General features: G+C 38.1%; 2 pseudogenes; one reads left to right on the top strand and one right to left on the bottom strand.

Annotated features, from left to right (window-relative positions):
- The window catches only part of LOC140928235 (pseudouridylate synthase 7 homolog), a 93,832-nt pseudogene that overhangs the window by 56,273 nt on the left and 30,059 nt on the right, over positions 1-7,500 (top strand).
- On the bottom strand, positions 900-7,265 carry LOC140922834 (quinone oxidoreductase PIG3-like; annotated as a pseudogene).

Genomic DNA, 7,500 nt, shown 5'->3' with positions numbered 1-7,500 from the left:
TTGATCGTCCTGAACATTGACAGAGTGCAATTTGTCTTGAAAAATTGTGAAATACCGTATATACTGTCCGAGGTCTGTATGATAAAAAGGTACTGTTTCACCTCAGATGTGATGTATAAAAAGTATAAAAGGTTGGTTTACACAACCTCAGATTTGTTGGCAAGAATTTGTAAAGTAAACCTATCAAACGCAAAAAAATTCGGCCTGATTTGTTTTCCAAGAATTTGTTTTCGAGGCCTAATCTACTGTGATCAAGAGCCATTATGGCTCTTGAATGTGATCGAATATATTTTTTGGGTTATTTTTTGCTATGTTTTGGGTGTACATATTTAGGCTATCAACTCGATGTAAGATGTTTCACTCTAAAATAACTTATCCTTTCCCTTAAAAGTCACATGAATGTGCCCTTAAGTTAACTGATTTGTGGATTACAAGTTTATTGTTTAACTTAAAATATAAATTTATTGATGGGAGCATCGCTTTTAGCCCTGGCTAAATCTATATATTACCTAATGCAATGTTAAACTTACACGCCAAGAAAGAGTGACCAGTCTTGAACATAACGTCATGACTTCAGATGGAACGCGGCTTAGTACCTAATGCAACGTTTCACTTACTCGCCAACAAAGTGTGACCAGTCTTGATGCCATCGTGACTCCACATGGAGTATTGAATCAAGTCAGACGGTACCTGTTATAGCTCGGTTTAATTTTGTTCCATTCGTTCATATTAATGGCATCGCCTCTGTCATGTGTTAGTTTACCAAAACAAGAAACGGTGGCCATAGTAGTGAACCCCCCCCCCCCCCCGCACAAAAAAAAGCACTGCTTATTTTAAAATAGGGAGAATTTTGTAATGAGACAAAAGCAATAAATAAATATAAGCAAACAATATAAAGGTTAGAGTTCAGATTTGGTTTCTTCAGTATTTGTATCATCTGGCCTAATTTGTATAATACTTTTCCCGATATTTTCATTCGACTCCATTCTTTTGTGAGCTAGCTGGATTTGATCCATGGTGAAAACTGAATCCACAATAGTCTTTAGTCTTCCATTTGCAAACTGTGGAACAATTCTTTCTGAAAACTCTTGTACCAGTTCTCTTTTGTACTGCAAAAGAATGGGGGAAAATAATGATAAGCCTTTTTTTGTGTAAGGCATCGTAAAAGTACTTGCAGGGGGTCTTCTTGCTGCACTAATACCACAATGCTGTTTTCAGATAGAGGGGCCGGGGGGGTGGTGTTTAGGGGGGTCCGAACCACCCACCTCCCGTGCCTAGCATTTCTGCCTCCCACCCCTTTATTAGCCCTTTTACAATCGCAAAATAATCAGGAGTTTTGCATAATTTCCCCCTTTTCCTTCCACTTCCCGCCTCCCCCACATTCCCACCCCGTTGCCCTCTTCCACTTTTTCGTTATTAACTGTGGGGATTCTGTACTGTAAACCCTGTTAGTACGGACACTGAGAAGGCCTTAGAAAGTGTCCATATTAATGGAGTGTCTGTAGAAAGCAGGTTGAATTTAGAGAAAATGTAAGGACTTTCTTTCCCAAGAGACAAAGCAAGCTGTCCGTAATGACGAGGTGTCCATATTAAGTGGGTGTCTATGAAGCAGGGTTTGGCTGTGGTTGATGTACAGTCGAACCTCCGCCAACACCAACCTCTCTACAATGGCCACCTCTCTAAAACCGCCACTTTTTTTCATCCCGGTGAACAAAAAATCCATACATATTGACTCTTGTTTAAAGCTCTCTACAATGGCCACTTCTTCACAATGGCCACTTTCTTCTGTTCCCAAGGTCAGGGGAAAATATCTGTTCAGAAGACGATTTGAGATCTAGAATTTTCGGAACATTTTTTGTACAATTTCTTGCTTGCCTGCCTCTCCTAGGATTTTCGAACATCTAAAAAATGGTATAATTGCCCATTTTTAAAGGATTTTTACCCTTAAAAGGTCACCTAGAAATTTCGGGAGCCTTTTCTCTGGCTGAAATTTTCGGAAAGGTAAGTCTTGATCCCTATAATTTTTGGATCACTAGACTTTTAGCTAGGAAATCCGAACAGATGAAAAAGTTTAGGGGATAAAAATATGCCTATATAGATCTACCATTTAAATACTAAAATACGTTGAACAATGCTATGTTTAAGTGGTTTTGAACTATATTCTCGTTGGGCGCCCCTGCAAGGTGGCCATCGTTAAGAGGTTCAACTTTAAAATTTCTAAATTTCTCAACTAAATTTCTATCTACATTTGGTATTGACAATGTAGAGATCCTGAAACAAAAGAATAATAACTTACACCAAGGGATCTACTCCTCAGTGTCGTTCCTATAAGTGAAGCTCTTTTCCTTAGGATGTCCCTGAGGAGGTCACCTGAGACATTACTGCCACCCAAAAGACCATACAAGATCCAACGACCATCAACAGCAAGACTCTTTATATTCTGTTCCCAAAATGAGCTTCCCACACAATCAAGGATGACATTTGCTCCTCGACCTAGAAGAAAATAAAACAATAATAGATCTTAATTTAAGCATACAAACTCCAGTTAAGCAAATTTTTTTTCTTTATTTATTTCTTTTCTTATTTTCATTTTCTTATTTTTTGGGTTGATTATAATGCCATGGGGGTGGGATGTTAGAATAGGTATTTTAGTCCCCTAAGACTTTGTAAGGAACCTTTAGTGGGAACTTCAACAATCAGATCAAGATTGAGTTTCAAAGCAAGTTATGTTTGTGTGCTTGTTACTTTGCCACACCTCTTTGTATCCATTAGCAACAGAAGCTTTTGAGCATTTAGGGAAAGAACAGGCTTAGAATTTCAGTCAAGCAAAGAACAAATTAACAAAAACTTCTAGCCCTGTAAGCTGGCTTGTAAATTTTAAACTACAGTCAAACTCTGTTAATACAGACACTTAGGGGGCCATAGAAAGTGTCCCTATATTAACGCGGTGTCCGTGTTAAGTGGGCTGAATTTAGAGAAAATATAAGGACTAGGTACAAGGAAAACTATCCATAGTAACAAGGTGTCCATATTAGGAAGATGTCTGTAAAGTAGGGTTCGACTGTAATAAAAAAAATATAGGTGATGCGTACATCCACAGTACATAATTCTTAGCAAGTTTAGGAATCATTTTTAGCCAGAACAACAAGTACCATTTGTAACATTTTCCACCCAACTGGAGAAATTTCCTGTTTTGTAGTCAAAGCCTCCTTCAGCTCCTAGTGACTCAGCCATCTTAATCTTTTCCTCTGATCCCGCAGTAACAAAAGGCCTTGCTCCAGCTAACCTTGACAGTTGTACCAGAGCAGTACCAACGCCGCTGCCCCCGGCATGGATTAATACTACTTCACCACTCTTAACTTTGCCAAGAAAATGCAATAGTTGATATGCTGTTAACCAAACTTCAGGGATGGCCGCAGCATCCGAGAGTTTGTAAGAGTCTGGGACAGGCATTACAAGTGCTTCATCAACAGCCACATACTCAGCATAACCTCCACCTTTAAAAACCAACTTATAGTAAATTTAGAAGACAGTAAAAAACATGTTCCTTCAATTTACAGCACTACTATAAGAGTTTTAGCCAGACTTTTGGCATAACTGGAGTGGTTGTTGAAGGTGCAAGGCCCTTACAAGGGTCTGGGGACAAGCCCTACCCCAGAAAATTTTAAAATCCAAAAGCTCTGAAATAACATTTTCAGTTTTCTTTCTTTTCAGAAAAATCAATCTAGTTCAACTGAGGACTGAATGTATTTTATTCAATAAAGAATCAAAATTTACAGCATGTAGACAAGGCTATTTAGCCTTGTCTTGCCTCTAGCTATTTAAACTACAGCCCTGACTATTAAACATTGTACATTGTAAACTTAAATGAATGTCTTACATGAGTACCACTCTTTTTAGGGCCTGACTTACGGGTCATTTTCACGTTAGGCTCAATCAATCAATCAATCAATCAACCAACTTTATTTAAACACGGTAAATGGCTCAGCAAGCTGGTTTTCAGACATGCCGTATGATAATTACAATTTATAAAAGTTAAGACTAGTGATTAACTAACAATACAACATAACAGCAAGAGCCTAGTGGCTCAAAATGAGGCTGAGTCAGGCCCAAAACATAGTCATGTATTATTTTATGCCTGCGGACATGAACTCTATTGTTTGTTCTTCACTCCACCCCCGCCCCTAGCCTGAATTTCAGACAATTACTTCGAGTCATTTTTACTCCCTCAGTAATCGTCTGAAATTCAGGCTATCCACCCCCCCCCCCCCCACAACCCTCTGATATAAAACACCACTTGACCCAGTGCCCAAAGTATGATACTGGTACATTATTGGCTTAGGACATTTGTAAGGCAAAGAACAAACCATCAAAATTCACTTTCATAATTATTGTACTGACAAAAATAATCTCCGTCAGTGAAGAAATTTATGCAATTTGCCGCAGAAATTCTGCTGTCAATTAAAAAAGTAAAATTTTTGAAGAAATTAAATGGCCTTAATTCCAAACTAAGGCATAGAAAAGCCTGAATGTCGATTTTATCTGGGAGATTTGGTGACTGACTTCAAACACAGATATCCTTCAAGTAGGTAGAAATAACAAAATTTTTGTACTCACCACCTAACAAGGCCATAACATGGTCACCTTTCCTATGAAAGAAAAAAAAAAAGAAAAGAACACAGTGATCATAACAATCCTTTTTACTGAATTAAAAGAAGAAAATCTTTTCAAAAATTTCTATAGTAGTGTATCTGATAAATCCTACACTAATGGACTGGTCAAATAGATACCAGCAGTGAGTTAAGAAATTAAAACCAGGTTTAATTTTGTTGATGCAGTCAGACCCATAAGGATAACTCAGACATCCTCATGGACTCAGTACAGGCTGTGTAGTCCCTTTCCTTCCCCCAGTTATTCTTCATCAGTGTCATTCTGTTTTATATCCCTGTCACATCAAGAACTAGTCCAGTTCTGGCACCTCTGTCTTACTGTCATGCAACATTGTGTGACAGAGAGAGAAGGAAAAAGAAGAAAAAGAGCAGAAATAATTTATTCAACAAACAAAACCAAACATAGCTTTTCATGGCGCCCAGGTTAAAACAACTTACAACAAAACAAACAATGGGCAAATTATGTGATAATTTGGGAAATTTCACTAGAACATGATAGCCCCCTCCGTATTTGCCCAATATGTTCAATAATCTTAATAATTAATTGAAAGAGTTGTTTTTAATCAATTATATGAATAATTACATAATAATAACTTGTTTACTGAATCACAATCTGGCTTCAGACCTATGTTTTCCACTGAAACAGCTTTACTTGAGGCTACGAATGAATGGCTATGGAATATTGACGACAGTCTCTTAAATGGTGTGATATTCCTGGACTTGAAAAAAGCTTTTGATACCATGGATCATGCTATCCTTCTGGGAAAGCTTAAACTCTATGGGGTCAGTTCTCAATCCCTTAACTGGTTCCAGTCCTATCTATCTGACCGAAAGCAACAAACGTTCATTGATGGAGTTCAATCTGATTTCTGTAATATAACATGTGGTATTCCACAGGGGTCTATTTTAGGCCCTCTCTTATTCACTATTTATATTAATGATCTCCCTTCATGTAATTTGTTTTCAAAACCCAGAATGTATGCAGATGATACTACCCTTACCACATCTGCAGAAGACCCATGTGTCCTTGAACATAAAATGAATTATGATATGAATTTAATCCAGTCATGGCTGTCAGCAAACAAATTAACTTTAAATGTTAAGAAGACTAAATACATGCTTATAGGGAGCCAATTTAAGTTATCCCAAATAAACAGTGACTTCACAGTCAAAGTCAATAATACACCCTTAGAAAGAGTAATTAAACATAAATCCCTTGGAGTTCAAACTGATGAATCTTTGAACTGGCGCCCACACATTCATACCATTTCAAAGAAAATATCCGCTGGTATTGCTATCTTAAGGCGTGTAAGTCATTTTGTACCATTTGATACTAGAGTGAACATGTACAATGCACTGGTAATGCCATATTTTAATTACTGTGGTGCCGTTTGGGGTAATATCAATAAGGGACTAGCAGACAAACTTAAAAAACTGCAGAATAGGGCTGCTAGAATTCTCACTTTTTCTAACTATGACGTTCGCTCAAGTGTTTTGTTGGATGAGCTTGGCTGGGAAAGGCTAGAATATGCAAGACTTAAACAGTTGGCTGTGACAATGTATAAAATCCATAATAATCTTTCCCCATCGTATCTGAGGCGGATCTTTACCAACACCTCAAATGTACATTCACACAATCTTAGAAATTCTGAGTTAAATTATTATGTCCCCAGACCCAAAACTGAGTCTGCAAAAAGGAGCCTACACTACAGAGGATCTGTTCTGTGGAACAAGATTCCCTCAGAGATTAGGAAACTGCCCAGTTTAAATGTTTTTAAAACTTCAATTCATGGGAAAGATTTTTCTAATACACCATGACCCATTGTAACTCTTATTATCCATAATGTAAGTTTTTGTATTTTTAACATTATAGTCAATAGTTCCTTAGTCTTTTACTCTTAGTATTTTAGTCTAGTCTTAAACACGATTCCTAGGAAGACCATGTAAAATGATACGATTTCGTGTATAAATAAAGATTGATGATGATGATGATGAATCTTCAGACAGTTCCTTTCTTGACCTCCCTTTTCCCTGTCCCTGTAAGGATGACGGGTTTTTGAATAGGGGTTGCTGATTTTTTTTTTCAGAGATGCCGACAAAATTTTGTCCCTTAATGCAGACAAATTTTTGAAAGGGCGCCCACAAAAATTTGAGTGTTTGGTTTCCAGTCATCTTTAGAGGGGGGGTTAGGATAAAAAAATGGAAATCCCCCTGGGGAGGAGGTGGCGAAGGGGGGGGGAGGGTTCCACATCCATATGCCCCCTCCATAGATATCGACGCAAGTGTTTTATACTGTGTTAAATACTTACGTCCACTTTCCAGCACATTTCTCGCTAATCTCCTCTATCACACCAGCAACTTCTAGCCCTAGGATGTCTGATTCCCCCGCAGGAGGAGGATATTACCCCCGGCGCTGTAATGTGTCAGCTCCATTGATCGCCGTGTAGTGAGCGCGGATTAACACCTTAGTTTTCTCTACTTTTGGCTTTGTTACTGTACCAATATAAAGATTATCTACACCGCCAGGCTTATAAAGAACTGCTCTCATTGTGGAATTTCCAGAGATAAGCACGATATCAAGAATGAACAACATGAAACACAAACGTGCGACTTCTGTTGTAATATGGGTCATCTTTCCACCGAGAGAAGCCTGGAACTATGCATGGTACACATCGATAACGATACTTAAGGATTTTTTTCTGGCAGGTAAGTGGTGTAAGCATCATATAGTGGTTCCCCGTTAGTTAATATATGGCATAACTTTACATAGCCCTACATAGCCATACATAGCAATACATAACCCTACATAGCCCTACATAGCCCTACATAG

This window comes from Porites lutea, chromosome 1, assembly GCF_958299795.1.
Source record: "Porites lutea chromosome 1, jaPorLute2.1, whole genome shotgun sequence".
In the NCBI taxonomy this organism is placed as follows: domain Eukaryota; kingdom Metazoa; phylum Cnidaria; class Anthozoa; order Scleractinia; family Poritidae; genus Porites; species Porites lutea.
Note: the sequence above shows the minus strand (reverse complement) of the source record. Positions and strands in the feature narration are given on the sequence as shown.